This window comes from Saimiri boliviensis, chromosome 6 (genome assembly GCF_048565385.1).
Source record: "Saimiri boliviensis isolate mSaiBol1 chromosome 6, mSaiBol1.pri, whole genome shotgun sequence".
Lineage (NCBI taxonomy): Eukaryota > Metazoa > Chordata > Mammalia > Primates > Cebidae > Saimiri > Saimiri boliviensis.
This window is the reverse complement of record NC_133454.1, coordinates 80056926-80075889: the sequence shown is the minus strand read 5'-3', so window position 1 is coordinate 80075889 and position 18964 is coordinate 80056926. Positions and strand designations below refer to the sequence as shown.

General features: G+C 46.7%; 1 non-coding gene across 1 annotated transcript; it reads left to right on the top strand.

Annotated features, from left to right (window-relative positions):
- Positions 1-471: 471 nt before the first annotated feature.
- Positions 472-597, top strand: LOC120364834 (U6atac minor spliceosomal RNA). Its single transcript, XR_005579973.1, has one exon. It is a non-coding gene; the product is annotated as a U6atac minor spliceosomal RNA (small nuclear RNA).
- The last annotated feature ends 18367 nt before the right edge of the window (positions 598-18964 follow it).

The following is an 18964-nucleotide window of genomic DNA, read 5'->3' as shown; positions in this document are numbered from 1 at the left end:
TTTATATATAAATGTGAATACACACACAGAAATATTATTCAGCCTTGAAAAGAAAGAGATCCTGACATTTGTAACAATATAAATGAACCTAAAAGACATTATGCTAAGTAAAATAAACCAGAGAAAGAGAGAAAAATACTGCATGATTTCACTTATACATGAATCTTAAAAAATTAAAAAGTTGAATACATAAAAGAAGAACGATGATTGATGGGAGGGACTGGGGAGGTGTAGGTCTGAGGGTTGAAAGATGTTGCTGTACAGGATGAATAAGACTAGCGATCCAACGAACAACAGGAGCATTATAGTTAATAATATTGTACTGCATACTGGAAATTTGCTAAGAGAGTAGATTTTAGGTACTCTCACCAAAAAGAAAGAAAGTTAACTATGTGAGATAATGGATATGTCAATTTGCTCAGCCGTAGTAACTACTTCACTATACACGTGTACATTAAAACATCATGTTGTATGTTTTAAGAAAGTAAGGCAAGTTAGCACTCCCCTTGACAATGACGGAACAGGTCCTGGGGCCTAACAACATGCAAACAGTTAAGGCATTGCCACCTACTTCAAGGCAACTAGCCATCCTTTTTAAAAACACAGACTGATTGGGTTGGGGGAGCTTCCTGGTAGCTGAACACCTGGAGGTTCCTGGAGGGTGGTGCATCCAGAGAGAGCGTGGAGCTCCCTGCCTCTTCCCACATCCCTTGCCCTATGCATCTATTCCACCCACCTGGCTGTTGTTCATCTGTATTCTTTGTAATCTCCTTTATAATAAATTGGTAAACATTTTTTAAATTTGTGTTGTACACTGGCTCCTTTGTAAACCCACTGGCAAGGTTGTCTCACTCAGGACCTAACCATTCAACACCCACAGCAGGGCTGTAACCAGCTGTACTAGGCTCCGGGGACCCACAGATGAGAGACAAGCCCGTCCCTCAGGAAGTCCAGAGTCTGGTTGGGGGTGGGGGTAGCAAGCACACACAGTTACCAGGAATCCAGCCTGCAAAATGCTTTCAGGAGGCAAGCCCAGGGGCTGTGAAAGCAGGGAGGAGGAAGTGATTGACTCTGCTCTCGAGGTCACAGAAGGACGAGAGCCTGGGGCATGATGCCAAGCATGTGTATGAAGGAGGACAGAATGTTCTAAACCCGGGGAAGAGCATATACAGAGGCCCTGGGCATAGTCTCCCTGAGGAAGCAACTGCTCCTGTGGAATCCCCCTTAGTGAGCACAGCCTCCATCCTTCCCCTGATTTGCCTGCTTCTGCTTAGCCTACCCTTGAGACTCTGGATGCCCTCAACCTCTGACCTCTCCAAGTTCTCCTCATGCAGGGGCCTACGGCCAGCCATGCACCCTCTGGCCTCCCTGACTTTCAGTCCCCTCTTCCCTGATCCCAAACCATTTGCCCATGAGCACCTCAGGAGAGTCTCTTCCAAGAGAAGTCTGGAAGAGTCACGCTGTTCATCTTCCAGGGAGCCTTTCTGTAGACCATCATTCAACCCAGATATCTCTCCACTTCTCTGGCCTACAAGCTACCCTTCTCTTGTGCCCTGAGCCCCCAGAGCCTCTTTTGCCAAGCTCAGCATTTTCAGAATAGCCTCTCCCTGGAGCAACAGGCAGTGGTCATTTAGCTGCCACTCCTTCCCTTTCTCTTCCTTCCACTTCAAATCCATACTCTCTCATCTCCCATTCTTTCCTCCTGACACCCCTCTCTAACCTTACCCATCTCCTGTCCATGCTCCACCCAGCTACGAGAGGACTCTCTGACACACAAAGTTGTCTAAGTCACCCATGCTTAAAATGCCTTCTAACTCCCTATCATTCTCAGGGGTAAATCCAGACTCCATAGATGGCATTTAAAGCCCCCACTCTCTCTCCAGGTGCATTCTATACCTGTCCCTCATGCACCCTAAAGGGATCCAGCCCCTTCCCGATTCTTGGCCTATTCCCACCTGCCCTGCATTTTATCATATCTGTCACATCCTGATGCAGCTGCAAGTTTGAGAAAGGCTGGATGCTGGTGGTGACTCAAGACTAGAGGGAGAAGAATTAAGCAGTGGGTTCTGTAGCCACAGAATAGCACTCCTGGCATTTTGGGGTCACCTATCTTTTATAGTGTCTATTAGAAGCCATAGGTCCCCTTCCTAGAAAAGTGAATATAATGTACCTAAACACAAATTTTATACCACATGACAGGAGTTACAGACCTCTCCCTTGCAGTCTGATATGGTTTGGCTCAGTCCCCACCCAAATCTCATCTTGAATTGTAGTTCCCATAATCCTCAAGTGTCGTGAGAGGGGCCAGCTGGAGATAATTGAATCACAGGGGCGGTTTCCCCCATACTTGTGATAGTGAGTAAATTCACACAAGATCTGATGGTTTTATAGGGGGCTCTTCCCCCTTTTGCTCGGCACTTCTCCTTGCTACTGCCATGTGAAGAATATATTTGCTTCCTTTTCTGCCATAATTGTAAGTTTCCTCAGGCCCCCCCAGCCCTTCAGAACTGTGAGTCAATTAAACCTCTTTCCTCTATAAATTACCCAGTCTCAGGTATATCCTTATAGCAGCATGAGACCAGACTATACACAGTCCCTCCACGAATGAATGTTTTAAAAGTCCTGCTCCAGAGAGCAGGCAGGAATTGTGGAAGCTGGCTTAGCCATGCCTTGCAGGTCTTTGTGCCACCAATATCTAGTACGGATCGGAAACAAAGTTGGTGTCCATAAGAATTTGTGGAACTGAGCTGAATTTAACAGAAGGCAAGAACTGCCTCAGAGAGAGAGGAGCCAGGGGCTCAAGATCCAAGGAGAGCTGAGAGGCACAGGTAGAACTTCCTGCAGGTATAACTCATGGGAGTGGGCTTGCTAGCCAAGGAAAGCAGGTGGATTCCAGATAGCCACTGGGAAAAAGTCGCCCTGTCCAGGTTCCAGCTCAGGTCTGCCCCTTTGAAGCTGGCACCAGATAGGTGACCAGGCCTGACCACACCCCTGTGTGCATAAGAGGAATTACAAATTGATAGCCCACCTTCAACCTCCACCAGCTTTTGCTTCTCCCATCTCAGTTGACAAAAGCACCATTCAACAAATTGCTTAGACAAAAAACAAGGAATCTCCCTTTATTCCTTTTTCCCCTCATCTGCCACATCCAATTCATCAAAAAGGCCTGTCATTTTAACCTCCAAAAATACACCACATTTACCTTTTCTTCATCTGCACTGCTGTCACACCAGTCCGAGCCACCATCACCTCTGGCTTGGGTGAAGTCTCCAGCAAGGCACCCTGCTTCCACTCTTGCCCTGTGTGGTCCATTCTCTACACAGCAGCCAGAGTGACCTTTCATAAAATGTGAGATTATAGCATTTGACCACTATAGACTTTCCAAAAGCTTCCCTGAAATTAGAATAAAGTCCCAGGAACCTAACCACGACCTGCAAGACCCCCATGATGTGGCCCCCTCTTTCTCTCTGACCTCACCTCATGCATCTCTCCCTCTTTCACTGTGCACCTAGCAAATGGCCTTCTTTCTGGCCCTCGAGAAGCCACATGTTCAGAGCCTTTGCACCTGCCGACCCCCCTGCTCCCCAGATCCATGCATGACTGACTCCTGCCCATCTCTCACTCTCAGTTCAAACGGCACCTCCTCAGAAAGGTGAGACCCCATCACCACCAATCTCATTGCCTTATTTTCTTCATAGTATTTACCATGGGCTAAAATATTTTTATTTGTTTGTGTTATTGACTGATTTTCAACTAGAATGTAAGCTCCATGTGAATAGGGATTGATTTCTCTTTTGGGTCCTAGAGCTCAGAATAAATGAAGTAACAAAAAGGAAAAGTTAGGCGATGACTCAGGGCCCCAGGGATATGGGTCTGGGGTATCAGGCCGGGGGAGGGCCAGAACACGGTAGAATAAGGAGCTTGGGCACCCCTCCCCAGTCTCTCCTGAGCCCCACTGTTCACTGGTGTGACTTGCTGCAGGACTCAATCCAAGGCGTGAATGAGATAAGGCACCTTGGTAGCTCCTCCCAGTTCTGAGACTGCAGCTACTACACTCTCCACCAGCATGTATATTGCTGCCAGAGTGAGTCCCTGGGATAGTTAATTCTATGCACTAGGCTATGGTGGCCAGTTGTCTGATCAAACACCTATCTAGATGTTGCTGTGAAGGTGTTTTTGGCATGTAATTAATATTTAAATCAGTAGACTTTGAGTAAAGCAGATTACACTCCATCCTGTGGCAGGCCTTAGCTCATCAATTTAGGGTCTTATTGGCAAAGACTGAGAGTTCTTGAAACGGAAGGAATTCAGCATCAAGACTGCAATATAGGAATTTCCTGAGTTTCCAGACTGCCAGCTTGGCCTACAAATTTCAGACTAGCCAGCCCCACAAGCACGTGAGCCAGTTCCCTAAAATAAATTTCTCTCTCTCTCCTTCCCTCTCTCTCCCTCCCTTCCTCCCTCCCACTCTCTCTTCCCCCAATATGTGTATTTGTGTATCTATATATTTGGTAGGATATATATCCAGTAGGATGGATAGATATCTTACTGGTTGTTTCTCTAGAGAGCCCTGACTAATACATTCCTTTCCTCTACTTTGTGTGCAGAGAGGGAAGTAACGTGAGCTGCCTTCCAGGGGAAATCAAATAAGAGTGAAGTCACTATGGACATCCCAGAAGTGTCACGGCCCTCTTCTCAGACATGAAGGGCCCTGGGGCACCAGCCTGTGCACCACCCTGCGAGCCTGTCCTGCAATCCTTCCAGGAATAGCCTGGCTTGTGGCCCAACACTGAGGCGGTCCCCTGCACTGATGAGATAATACTATCAGAAAATCAATCTAGTTTTTAAAAAATGTTGATAAATGTGGCAAATATGTACTCAACAGATTACATATCAACGCTAAAGAGTCATCAAAGCCTCTCGTCTCATCAGATGTAGTCAGCCATTCACTCACTCAACAAATATTTATTGAAAGCCTGCATGTGCCAGACATTCTTCTAGGCATCAGGAATGCGGCAGCGACCAAAACAGTGACATTCAGGCAGAGAGATGGACAGTAAAGAGATTGATACAGAATACGTTATGTGGTGATGATAAAGAGCTACGAAGAGAAATGAAGCATGGTAAGGGGAGTGGGGGTGCGAGTGAAGGTGTCTAATTGACTTGGGGTGTGCAGAGAAAGCCTCTTTGTTAAGTGAGCCTCTGCACAGAGGCCTAAAAGGAGTGAGGGAGTGAGCCAAGCAGCTCTGTGCAAGAAGAGCATCCCAACAGAGGGCCCAGCGAATGTGAAGCCCCGAAGCATGACATGCAGGCATCTTCCTGGAACAAGGAGGCCAGCACAGCCAGGATAGAGTATGCAAAAGAGAGGGCAGGAGGAGGGGCAGGAGGCCAAGTCACAGAAGGTCTTAAGTCCATGAGAAGAACTTTGGAGTTTTTGTCCAGGGGAAGAGTACTAACTCCATAAAACTCATAAGAGCTAGAGAGAAAAGAAAGTGGTAGGGGTAGTGTTACTCCCCACAATTCTGTGCCGGCCACTCCTGGACCACATATGCTCAGAGAGCCCTCCACGACTGATTTTCAACAGCTGCTGCCTTGCCTCCCATTTCTGTTGCCTCATCTGAACAGGACCAGTTTTAACTTCAGGGCGACAAGCCTGGGGGTGGGAGAGGGGCAGTGGAGGGAGGAGGATCGTCAGGGACCACACTGACCCTCATCTCCACAAGTGTCTGCTGCTGCTGCTAGAGTCTCACTCTGTCGCCCAGACGGGAGTGCAGTGGGGGGATCTCAGCTCACCACAATCTCCACCTCCCAGGTTCAAGTGACTTTCCTCTCTCAGCCTCCTAAGTAGCTGGGATTACAGGTGTGCACCACCACACCCGGCTAATTTTTGTATTTTTTAGTAGAGATGGGATTTCACCATTTGGGCCAGGCTGCTCTCAAACTCCTGACTTTGTGATCTGCCTGCTTCGGCCTCCCAAATTGCTGGGATTACAGGCGTGAGCCACCACATCCGGCCTGCTGCTGCTTTCAATCCTGCTTCCTCTCATCTTTTTTCATCATCATCTTAACAACTGTCATGCCACTATACCACCTTGAAAACTATCTTCCAGAAATGTCCCATGGAGACAGCGGCTCCCCCTTTCCTGGCTCCCTGGAATGTTGATCCTCACCTCGGCTCTCCTCTTTCACACTCAGGACCACAGCTCTGTGGCGCCAAGAAGGACCTTCCGGGTCAGTGCACTTAGAAGTGCCTCTGCCACTTCCTCACTTACTTCCTCTTCCTCCATCAGCATTCTACAGCTCTGGCCAACACCATCAGCCTCTACTCACTATGGTGCTTCATTCCATTGTGGGAGGGAAAGTGAGAAAATAAAAATATGACAAAGAAAGAGCTGAGAGAGAAGGTTGGAGGAGAGAGGGACATGACCAGGAGAGAACTGCTAAGACACTTGGTCCCTGAAGGAGCTCAAGAATCGCTACACTTGGTGAGCAGGGACAAGGAGCTCATCAAAAAAGACTCTGCTTCCTCAAGTGTGTCCTCTAAAGCCAGGAAGAGTGGCAGCAGAAATCTCCATGGTTGGGGGAAGGAAGTCCCTGAGGTCAAGTCGGGGTCTTTTTTTTGGACACGCAGAAGGGTACAGCAGGTAAAGGGAAAACTGCACCTATCGAAGTCCTATCCTTCGTATCACAAGTACCAGCTTAGATGCCCCAAGAAAACCTCCCAGATCTCCAAACGGAAATAAACACCTCCCTCCCTCTCTATCCCAGAGAGCTCAGCCATAGAGAATCCAGAGCCCTAGGCTGGAAACATTCTTCCTGGAAGCCAGAGAAGCACGCCCTGTTCTCCTGCCACACCAAAATGATGTTTTCTCCTCCCTTTCCAATTCTACCCTCCTGCCTTGAATATCAGACATGACCGAGTGCCTCCCTCCACATCGCGTGATGCTCTGCGTGGGTTTCTCAGGGGTGAAGGGTTGACTCAGCCTGGCCGCCCGAACCCACTTTCCAGCTCTCTGGCCTGCAGCACATCCTCAGCATGGCCTCCACACAGAGCAAGATGTGCCCTCTCTGCCTTCACCGCATTCAAATACAAATGGATTTTTCCATGATTTGTCACTTTCAGAGAGGGCTTACACAAAGAGTAGTTGTTTCCAGGGCAAAGCAAAGAATAATCAATGGAATTTAAAACAATCCTAGGAAAGGCCAGTCACAGTGGAGCCAAGAAAGTTCTCCCGCTCCAGTTGAATCATTATTATTCAGTCCTGTCCCTGCAGGAACCCAAAGGCCCTCATATTGAAAGGGTACTCCAGGTCTGCCGCCCCTGACATCTTTACTCAAGACTGTTTGAAAGACCTTAGCTTTAATATAAGGCTCCCAGGGAAACAGATAAGAGGGTGTCCCTCCTACCTTATCTATTCTCCATATGCTGGCAATTCAGCTTTCGCTCCAGCCCAAGCCTCTTCTGAGTTCCAGCCTCATTTATTCAAGTGCCTACTTGACCTTCATGGATGTCTAACGGAGATCTCAAACTTTACAGCCCAAATCTGAACTCTGGATTTCCTCCTTGAACTCAGAATTCTGCTTGTGATCTTCATATCTCAGTTAAAGGGACCACTTTTCACTCAGTTTCTCAAGCCAGAAATGTGGCAAAAGTAAGTGAAGTCTCCCTTGCCCACTACATCCTACTCTAGATCCCAAATGTGTCTTGAGTGCCATCCCATCACATTAAGTCACCGACATCTCTCGGCTGAAGATCAGCAGTTCCCTGCTTCCATGTGACTCCCTCTCCAATCTATTTTCCACATAGCAGCTAGAGCAATCTTTTAAATGAGATCATATCAATCCCTGCTTACTCCCTTTCCTTTTATAACGTCCTCACAAAGTCCAAAAGGCTGCATATGAATATGTCTCCTGCCTTCTTCCGTGGTCTCACTGTATGCCACCTTCTCATTTGCTGTACTTCAGCCACACCAAGCTTCTTTCCAGTTCTGGAACATCTTTTCTTCTCTATCTCAGGGCCTTAGCGTTTTTTGTTTGCTGTTCTCTGCACACTTTTTTCCCCTATGACAGCCTTCAGATCTTAGCTTAAAGGTCACTTCCTCAGAAAGCCTACTCCTAACACCCTTCCTAAGCAGGTGTCCCCATAATTTGTTATTTTCTTTTGCAGTCTCATTTATTCCTTATATAACATTTAGCCAAGTAGCAATTGACAATTAAGTATATGTTTACATGTTTATTGCCAGTCTCCCTTTCACTGTCTGCTATCCCCATAAAAATGAGCCTAGACTGCAGGTACGTCAGTGAGTCTAGCTGGAGATAGTCCAGATCCTGGCAGACAGAGGCAAGGCTTGAGGCAGACATAAGGCTTCTTGCAGTAAGAAACCACGCCTGAGCTGTTTGCATAGGACTTGGCAGATACAGTTATTGAATGACTGGATGGATGGATGGATTTCAGCCGTGAGCAAAAGGCAACAGAAACCATGTCTGAGGCCAGGCGCGGTGGCTCACACCTGTAATCTCAGCACTTAGGGAGGCTGAGGCGGGCAGATCACAAGGTCAAGAGATCGAGACCAGCCCAGCCAAAATGGTGAAACCCCATATCTACTAAAAATACAAAAATTAGCTGGGCGTGGTGGTGCAAGCCTGTAGTCTCAGCTACTCGGGAGGCTGAGGCAGAAGAATTGCTTGAACCCGGGAGGCAGAGGTTGCAGTGAGACGACATTGCGCCACTGCACTCCAGCCTGGGCAACAGGACGAGACTTCAGACTCCATCTCAAAAAAAAAAAAAAAAAAAGACGGAAAGAAAGACAGAGAAAGAAGAAAAGAAAGAAAGGAAGGAAGGAAGGAAGGAAAGAAAGAAAACCATGTCTGAGGAATGGGAGGTGATTGGTCAGAACAGACCCTGCACTTGCAGGAATTGTATGGACCCAAGTTCAGAGACAATGTCATTTTAACACCTGGATGAGAAAGAGATTAGGATAAGTCAGGCTTGCACCTGCTTGGGTAATACCTGCCTGAATCATGAGAGGGAGAAGTAAAAGCAAAAGAATAAAGAATATACATAGTCCAACTTTCTCCTTCACTTTGGCCAGAGTTGCCTGGACTCAGGTTATCACATGGGTTGATGAGCTGATGCAGGATGACCCAGGATACTCTGGGACACATCTACATGAAGAATTTGATTTTGTAGTCAGAAACCCTTACCGGTACATGAAACTCGTACTGGTACAAGAGGGGATCTACTCACTGGGGTAAGGGCTGCTGTCCACAGACTCCTAATGGCCTTTGCAACCAACAGAAGGGAAACAAATGGAAAGGAGAGAAGACTCCTGGGCATGGCTCAGTGGGACAGGAAGCATAGCCCACACCAAGTGTCATTAGAATGAGCTCACAGAGAAAGTACATAGGGCCCAGGAGAGGAACAAAGAAAATAGAGAAAGTCTCCTCACTAACCCTGAGCCACGGGTTCCAGCCCAGCTAAAAAATGGGCTGATAAACTGTTCACAGGTCAGCCCTAGTTGGCATCAGTATTAAAGATAGCCAGGCCAGTTGGCAGAGGTGATAGAGATGGGAGGTAACATAGAGCCAGGTGAAGGTTCATCACCGTGCCCAGGGTTCCTTCATCAGTGGCTAGAGGAATGGGCCAAAGCACGTAAGTGGCTATAGAGCCCCAGGAGGGCTTAGAACCTGGGTATAGACCCACAGGAAGTGTTCAGGGAAGTGTAACCAAGTGAACTAGAAAGAAAGGACCAAGGCAGGACCCCAGGCCTGTAGATATACCAACACAGCAAAGCAGGAAGCCCAGCCTGGTGCTACCAGCAGGAAGATGACTCCAAGCCCCATGGAATGGGATTGGGGCTGTTGTCAGGATTGGCCCAGGCTCCTGGATGGGCTCAGGCCTGGAAGTGGGAACATCAGTGACTCCAGGCATGAGATGCTGGAGAGACAGATGCGGGAGCAGCAAGATGCACACAAAACTGACAGCATCTTGAAAAACATGAGTATCCCTTCCCACACCCACATGGTACAATGAGGGGAAGTGTCATTGCTCAGCAGGATTAAGGGTGACCAAGGAGATACCAAATGTCCTATCCCTTGTGGTCCTTTAGGAGCTGGATCTCTGGCCTTCCTTAGGGACTCTCCTCTCCAGCTTCAGGGAAAGGTCTCTTCCCCCAACACCATTTTAGGGCTCAGTGTGATTCCCTAGTATGAGGTGGGACTCAGGAGAAAGAGGTGCTTCCTCCCTGCCCTGCCTGGGCCTTCCCTGCATTCTATCTAGGAAGTAGCCTCAGGGTGAGAAAGACAAAAGTAAGGGGCCATTCTTCCCCCAGGGTCCTGACACCCTGTGAGAGGTAACCCTGTCCGGGATCTATGACACGCGCCTTCTGATAACCTCCCCAAGGGTCGTAGCTAGCCACACCACTGGCGTTTGGCTCCCAGCTCGTTCCAAGGCCCGCCAACAAAATTCTATTTAATCAACACTGCTCGTTCTTCAGCTGCTCCCAAGGGGAAAGCACATAGGCACAGTCGATTTCACAACTGTTGGCTCCACATCAGGACAAGCGGAACAGAGTGTAGTGGAAAGAGCATGGGGCTGGTGGTCAGGAGCCCTGGGTCCAGCCTTACTCTCACACTAATGGGCTGGCCCCCATTTCCCTGTCCTGTCTCCCTCACAAGTGTAGGGTCGGAACAAAGGAGAAGCTGTCTGTGACTCATGGTTCACTACTAAGCACTTTGTATAAACAAGAACTCCCAGGTATGGGACCTCAAGGTGGGCCCCTCTTAGCCACATTTATACATGTGACTCTGAACCCCTAGCTACAGCTGATTTTACCAAGAGTGAGCCTGGCACCCACCAGGGTCAATTAGCATCTTTCCCCCAAGGAACTTGGCGTGGGTGAAGAAAGAGAGAGAGAGAAAGAGGCTCCTGTGGACTCAGGCCCTGCAGGGAAATGATGTTTTCTGCCATGCTGTCCAGAGATCAGAGAAATCTGTTCTGCAAGGAGAGAGAAACATGAAACAAATATGCAAGACTTGCAGACAGAGGTGCAAAGAGAGGCTGTAGACTTTTACTTCTAGTTTCCGGGTTTCCTGAAACCTGACTGCACCTTTCTTTAAGCTGGCTTTTAAAAACGAGTCTCTCTCAGATCCCAAGTCTCAAGAAAGCTTCAAGGTGGTGAGCCCTGACAAGCCATCAGGGTCCCGCTCATCAGTCCACCTGTGTCATGCTCGTCTGTTTGGCCTCCCTCCTCGCCTGCACTGTGCTTGGGCAAGCTAGGCTCAGGAGCCGGTGCACACCTGTGTTTCACCCCTGCCCCATGACGCAGCCCAGTGCTTCGGCCAAAGTAGGTGCTCCATCAACTGGTGTCAGGTTAACGCAGAGAAAATCCAAAGACATCATTCCTCTGTGAGGCGTGTTCCTCAGAGCCAGGCCAGGCAGCAATTCCCTCCCTGTGCAAGGTTGTCCACAATAAATCCATGACCTGCCCAAGCCCTTCCGGCTCTGCAATCCATGACCCTGCATGAGCCCAGAATTCAACCCCTGATGCAGCCAGCCCACAACTTCCCAAGTTTTATTTTCATTAACCCAACTGGAAAATTGGACCTCACTCAGGATTGTGCTGAAAACCAGATGCTGGAGCTGGGCTCTGGTTTCCTAGATAAACACATTGCAATAATATGCATCTACCCGTGAGATGCTCTGTGTGGCGGCATGTGGCAGCACTCCAGAAGAAAGAAAAACAATGTCAAAGCTTCATTTGAGGCTTCTCACTCCCCTTCCTGGCCAGCGGCTGGGAAAATAACCACATTTTTTGTTGGCCCCACTGCAGGCCAGCTCGCTCGCGCTCTCTCTCTCTCTCTCTCTCTCTCTCTCTCTCTCTCTCTCTCTGCTGGCTCCCCTCGCCCTGTCCCTACCTCTGGCTGGGAACTTTACAGCTTCCAGAAAGAACTTCAAGCTTTTCCCAATTCCCCTGTCTGGATCCAGCCCTTTTCCGCTGGATTCCCACCGTGCCTCATGTTGATCCCATCCTAGCAGCGGAAGACAGTCTGGTCCCTCCAGAGGGCTCCAGCACAGTCGGTGAACATAGTTCTTAATGTTACTAAATGAATGAAAGTGAGTCCCACCAATGGTGGTGGGTTGGGGGCAAAGTGGATTGCACATGTGGAGGAGGCGTGGGCTTCAAGGATGTCGTTGAGGGCTGATTTTCTGCAGCCCGAGTATTTTCACTTACTCATCCACTGGTCACCAAGCTTTCCTCTTGCAATAGACCCTATGCTTAGTGTGGGGACAGGAGGGATTCCAAGACATCCCTGCCCTCAAGGGGCCTGCCACCTGGAAGAGCAGCAGTAGGAACAGGATGAGGTTTCCTGTTCCCCTCACCCACTTTCCGACACACGACACCACCATCCTTGTAGAGAAGCCTTGTCTCTAGATAGTCACCATAGAAGGGCAAAAATTCTGTTAGCATAAAAACCCCAAGCTATAAAAGGCAATCAATATTAGAAAGAGAATGACTTGGGTTTTGGGGCATGGGAATTTGAGACAAAGTCTCACTCTATCACCCATGCTGGAACGCAGTGATGCTGTCACAACTCACTGCAGCCTCGACCTCTCAGGCTCAAGTCATCCTCCTACCTCAGCCTCCTGAATAGCTAGGTCCACAGACACATACCACCACACCCAGATAATTTTTCACTTTTTTTTTTTTTTAGAGATGAGTTCTCCCTATGTTGCCCGAACTCCTGGGCTTAAGCGATTCCCACTCCTTAGCCTCCCAAAGTGCTGGGATTGAGAAAGACTTGTTTTATGATGCTTCTCTGACTATTTTGAAAAACATGAAGACCTGAAGACCTCAGGGTATCATGCTATCACTCTACAATAAAGTTGGGACCCTTGGGGAAGCCAGGGAGTGCAAAAAAGAAACAGGATCATAAGGGAGGCAAAGAGAGCAAAGGGAACCCCCACTTGCCTATCTAAGGCTGCTGCTATGTGGACCAATGGATGATTTGCTGAGAAAATTAAATGTTTTGCTGCACCTTTATACTCCACAGGTGTACACAAATCCCTGACAATCAGAGGTGTTAGAACAGTATACAAGAATAGTTAAAGAATTACAAGATACTTTCAATGGGGTATAATTGGGAATGGCACAAGAGCTTGTGGAGCATAAAGGAAGGGAGGAACCCATGCCCTCGTCCAGGCATGCATGCTATGTGGCATTTGGCTTCGAATCCTGCCGTTGTCCTTCTCGCTTATATCCGTGGCCTCTCTGGACCTCAACTGCTCCAGGTGGATAGTAAAACTCCCATCACATCGTGCATGGGGGAGAGGGTCATGTTGGGAAAAATAAGCACATGGGTTCACAGAGCTGCCAGGGGAATCACAATCACAAACCTAACTGTTGTTGTCAGGGACATTTCTCTCTGACCAATTCACAGCTCACAGAACTATGGTTCTGCTCTAGTCCACGTGGTGTTTCTCTGTTCTGAAGACAGTCAGATCCCAGAGAGGAATTCAGTTGCTGCCCCCTCTCCTGGCCCTTGGCCCCCTCTGGTACTGAAGGGTGGTGTATCCTTAGGGTAATCCAGGGAAAAGGTCATGTCTCCTTGAGGAGAGTGGGGAGAGAAGAGAAGATTTCTCAACAACTTCAAAGCCTGACATAAAAGCAAACAAATACCAAAAAAGGCTTGGTTTAGACAATAACATGTAATCCACATGAATGCAAATTAGGCCAGTCACTTTTTTATGTGCAAGAGAATTAAGTCCTTAAATTTTAAAAACTAAAGGAAATTCAAAGTTTTAATTTAAATTAAAATTTTAAAACTTAGGAAATTGACACAATTATTATAGTGGAAGCTGTGAAGACTTTTTTTTTTTTTTTTTTTTTTTTTTGAGACAGGGTCTCACTCTATCACCAGGCTGGAGTGTAGTGGCACGATCTCAGCTCACTTCAATCTCTACCTCCTGGGTTCATGTGATTCTCCTAACTCAGTCTCCCAAGTAGCTGGGACTACAGGCATGTGCCACCACGCTCAGCTAATTTTTGTATTTTTAGTAAAGACAGGGTTTCATCGTTTTAGCCAGGATGGTCTCCATCTCTTGACCTCAAGCGATCGGCCACCTCAGACTCCCAAAGTGCTGGGATTATAGGCAGGAGCCACCACAACCAGCCAGGATATATTTTTGTTCTGAATAAATGACGACTCCTAGAGAGGGCCTCAGGGAGCACCACAGGCTACTGAGACTCCCAGCATTGGATAATGAGTACCTGGGACCCCGGTATACTACAGCACTCACTAAGCTACTTACATTTCAGTGTCTTTGAATTGCCCGTGTATATCCTTTAACCAATTTCTCATAGCAGTTGTGCCTTTATTCCTTTATTTTTTAGATGGAGTCTCGCTCTGTCACCAGGCTGTAGTGCAATGGTGCAATCTTGGCTCACTACAACCTCCACCTCCCAGGTTCAAGTGATTCTTCTGTCTCAACCTCCTAAGTAGCTGGGATGACAGGCGTGTGCCACCACCCCTGGCTAATTTTTGTATTTTTAGGAGACATGGGGTTTCACCATGTTGGCCAGCCTGGTCTCAAACTCTTGACCTCAAATGATCCACCCACCTCACACAGCAAAGTGCTGGGATTACAGACGTGAGCCACTCCACCCAGCCAGCTGTGCCTGTTTGACAGATTTACACTTACTATGTGTTTTTTATGAATCTTGATATTTTGTTCTATATACACTGCAAATCTTTTCCCACACCGTCTTTTTTTTTTTTTTTTTTTTTTTTAATCTTACTGCTTCTTCAGTCTATGAATGAAACTCATCATTTGTCTGTCCAGGACTTGCCTACTTTTCTTGAGGAAACAGACTTTGAGACAACCTGAGTAAAGAGGTAGGAGATAAGACTGAGGAGAAAACTAAAGAGAGAGGATCAGAGACTCAAGAGAACAAGGAGCTGAAACTCAGGAAGGGAGGAGCCAAGACAGGGAAGGAGGGACAGACTCTGAGAGGGAGGAGCTGAGACTCAGAGTGGAAGGAGCCAAAACTCAGAGTGGGAGGAGCCAAGATTCAGAGTGGAAGGGAGCGGTGGAGACTCAGACAGGCTGACTGGGGCTGGGGAAAGGCCAGACTTAGAAAGAAACCAGAGAGAAGAGACCCAGATGCAGAGAAAGTTTCTTTTGTGTTCTTCATGTTTGTATGGTGTCTTAACTTGCAAAACAATTTTCAACTTTATGTAGTTAAATCTTCCAGCCCCTTCTCATTAAGACTTGCCAATTTTAAAATCTTGGAATGGTCTTTCCCACTCCAAGACTGAAAAACTGCTCTCATATGTTTGTTTTGTTCATTTAGTTTTGTTATTTAGTAATACTTCCATAATCCATTTGAAAATTTATTTTCATTTGTGTATGTATGAAATAGGAATTCTAATCTAATTCTCTTCCAGATAGGTATCTAAGAACATCATCTATTATAAAATTCACCCTTATTCCCCCCTTGGTGTCCTGTCATTTCAAACACCATGTTCATTGCTTCTCAGCCTTTTGGCTAAGATCAAAGTGTGAAATACCATATTCATCATATATTAAACTTCTACATATAGATGAATCTGTTTCTGGAGTCTGTATTCTGTTCCACTGAATTATGTGTCTAAACTTGTGCCAATCCCACAATGTTTTAACCACTATAGCTTTATAGTATATTTTGCTATCTAATAGGGAAAATTCTTCACCATTGTTCTTCTTCAAAATGTTCTTGGCTAGATTTCTGCATTTTTTTCTTCCAGATGAACTTAAGAATTTGCGGTCAAGTTGCATAAAAAGTTCAGAACCCATCAAATAGTTTGTTTCTAAATGTTTCTCCTTTTCTAGTTACTGTTTTATTTCTCTTTCTCCCCATCCCACCTCCTTTAAGCAGTGCATATGGTCATCAGCAAGGCATACCCCAAATTCTCAGAACTAAACATTTTAGACCCCACATTGTAAATAAAACTAGAACATGTAGAAAGCAATAATAATAGACTATTCTGGGGTCAGGAGTAGGAAGCACAAAACCTAATTGATTCAGTTTAACAAACGGATTTTAAAGAATAGAGGCTGAGCACAGTGACTCACACCTGTAACCCCAGCACTTTGGGAAGCTAAAGTGGGAGGATCACTTGAATCCAGTAGTTAAAGATCAGCCTGCGGAACATAGTGAGATCCATCTCTACAAAAAATAAAAATAAAAAAATTAGCCAGGCATGGTGGCACACAACTATTGTCCCAGCTACATGGGAGACTGAGGTGGGAGGATTGCTTGAGCCCAAGAGGTCAAGACTGCAGTGAGCCACGATCACGCCACTGCACTCCAGCCTGGGTGACAGAGCAAGACCTCATCTCAAGAAGAGAATTAAGACAATTGACCAATCATAACTGGTCAATGATACAAGTATAGAAAGAAAAAGGATGAGCATGAAAGAAAGGAAAGTCAATTCGTGACTGCCCGCAATACAGGGATGGGCAAATATGCTACCTGTGTCCCCCTTATATTCCCTCAGCAGTATCCATTTCAGGCCCACCAGCCCAACTTCTAACCACCATATATGTGTCTCTTGACCTAAGGACTCTGGCACCAGAGGTCATTCTTCCCATGTATGCAGTAGGATGGATGTGTCAGCCAACTGGCCACCCATCCCACTCCCTGGTCAGGAGTAGCACTCAGCCAATGACTTACGAGAGTTGGTGCATAAAGACCCAGATCTCCAGCTGAGCGCAGTGACTCACACCTGTAATCCCAGCACATTGGGAGGCTGAGGTGAGTGGATCACTTGAGGTCAGGAGTTCATGACCAGCCTGGCCAACATGGTGAAACCCCATCTCTACTAAAAATACAAAAATTAGCCAGGTGTGGTGACGCATGCCTGTAATCCCAGCTACTCGGGAGGCTGAGGCAGGAGAATCACTTGAACCTGGGAGCCAGAGGTTGCAGTGAGCTGAGATCATGCCACTGCACTCTGGCTTGGGTAACAGAGTGAGACTTCTGTCTCAGAAAAAAAAAAAACCCCACAGATCTCTGACCCTCCATTGGATTAACATGGAGATACATGTTGTACACTGTCTCCCACTCTCCAGTGAGACTAAGCTTCAGTTGCCCACAGTGTTAACTTGTTTGTTAACACACCTGTATTGGCTTCCTTCCTTTCCCTGTTTCATTTCACTCTGCTACCACTGTTTTCTGGAACCACTTCCCAATTAAACTGTTTGCGCTCAAATCCTTGTTTCAGGGTCTGCTTCTGGAGGAACCCAAAGAATGGGAGTCCCTTGACCCAAGGCCTTAACCTACCTAGCCTCAATGGCAGGCCTTCCCCCACCCCAGGCATGGGGGGAACACCTGATTAGAACCTGTCTCCATCAAATCCCACCATCATAAATCTATCACCCCTAAATCTGATTCCAAGCTCACCAAGCAATCTTCTGGTAATGATCTGGTTTCCCAGATGGTTTTCCATTAAAAAAAGAGGGGATTCTGAGTAGAGTCAGCAAATGCCTAGTCCCCAAGCAGTTTTGCTTCTCATCATCAACAAATACTTAGCAAGTAGCTTACACAATATGCACTTTCAAGCTCAGACAATGAAACCCTATTCGGAGTGAGATAGAGACACTCTCAGTGTTGAAAAAACGTGTGTTTCCAAGCCTGCCAAGATGAGAACCAGGCTCTGGGCCAAGGAGACATTCCAAAGTAAAAGCTGATTCATGAAGAGCCTAATGGAAGTCAACCAGCCTCTCTTGCCAGCACCTGACCTGCACCATACCTTCTTACAGGCTCCGGTGGCAGTGTTCCACTTCTGTAAAGGGAAGCCGTAACAGATGGCTTCACCATTTTTCAAACATTTGTGCTCCCTCTTTTATGCTTCCTCCTTTTGCTGGAGGAAAACTTGTGCATCCTCTAGTATTTTAGTTCCCAAAGCATTCACAATGCCAGGACCTCCATTTCCTGTTAGACTTCTCTCTTCTACCTGAGTCATCTAGACTGTTGGTTATGAGCACGAAAAGCGTAACTCTGGATTTTCTGGGAACAGCCCAGATTCCAAATATGCTGAACTTTAGCCTTAAACCATTAAAATATCCATGGAATTCTAAGATTTCTGTGTCCAACTAACCTCTCCCATATTGCATTAATACTGGGAAATAGCCCAAAACAATTTTTGCAAGACGATGTGTTCTTGATGTTGATTTGGTTCTGAAAATCCTGTTATAAAAGATTCCTGATCTGTGACACACACCCATCCTTGAGCTGTTTCTAATTCAATTACTCAGGCTCTTATATTTAGCTAAAGGTCCTTTATTTTGACCAACTCAATATTTCTTTATGTACATTGTGTATCTTAAAGAATGAAACCGCTTTCATTCTTTTTTTTAAGAATTTTTTTAAGATAGAAAGAAGAACAAACTGAATTGTTTTAAGATAGAAAGATGAACAAGAGAAAGACAAATCATTGTTCCCAGAACACCAGTGGCCCAGGGGCCCCATTCAGATGGGGAGATTCTGGTGGCTGCTGGGGAGCTGTCCACCAGGGAGGTGCTGACAATTTCCTGGAGTTTAGATGGGGATCATCCTAAGCAGTTGTGAAAAAATCCACTCCACACTCCTACCACCACCACATTCCCAGAAAAAAAGTATATATATAAAACATTGTGAGAGTTTAGAGAAACATAGGCTATGCCCCCCAGTTGGAGTAGGAAAGACAAGAATTGGCCCCCAGAGCATTCTGAATGTTCTCCACTTTGCTCAAATCCAGATACAATATCTGCCAGGATTCCTTTTCTCTGATTCTAAACATTCTGTGTGATGGATGCTATAGATGCCTACAGGGGGTCTTGAGGTTCCTATAGATGCTAATTCTAGCAGATCTAATAGGAAAACAAGACTGGCTTCTGAAGAGGGAGAGGTTGCAGTCCCAATTCCCCTCCCAAACTCTAACA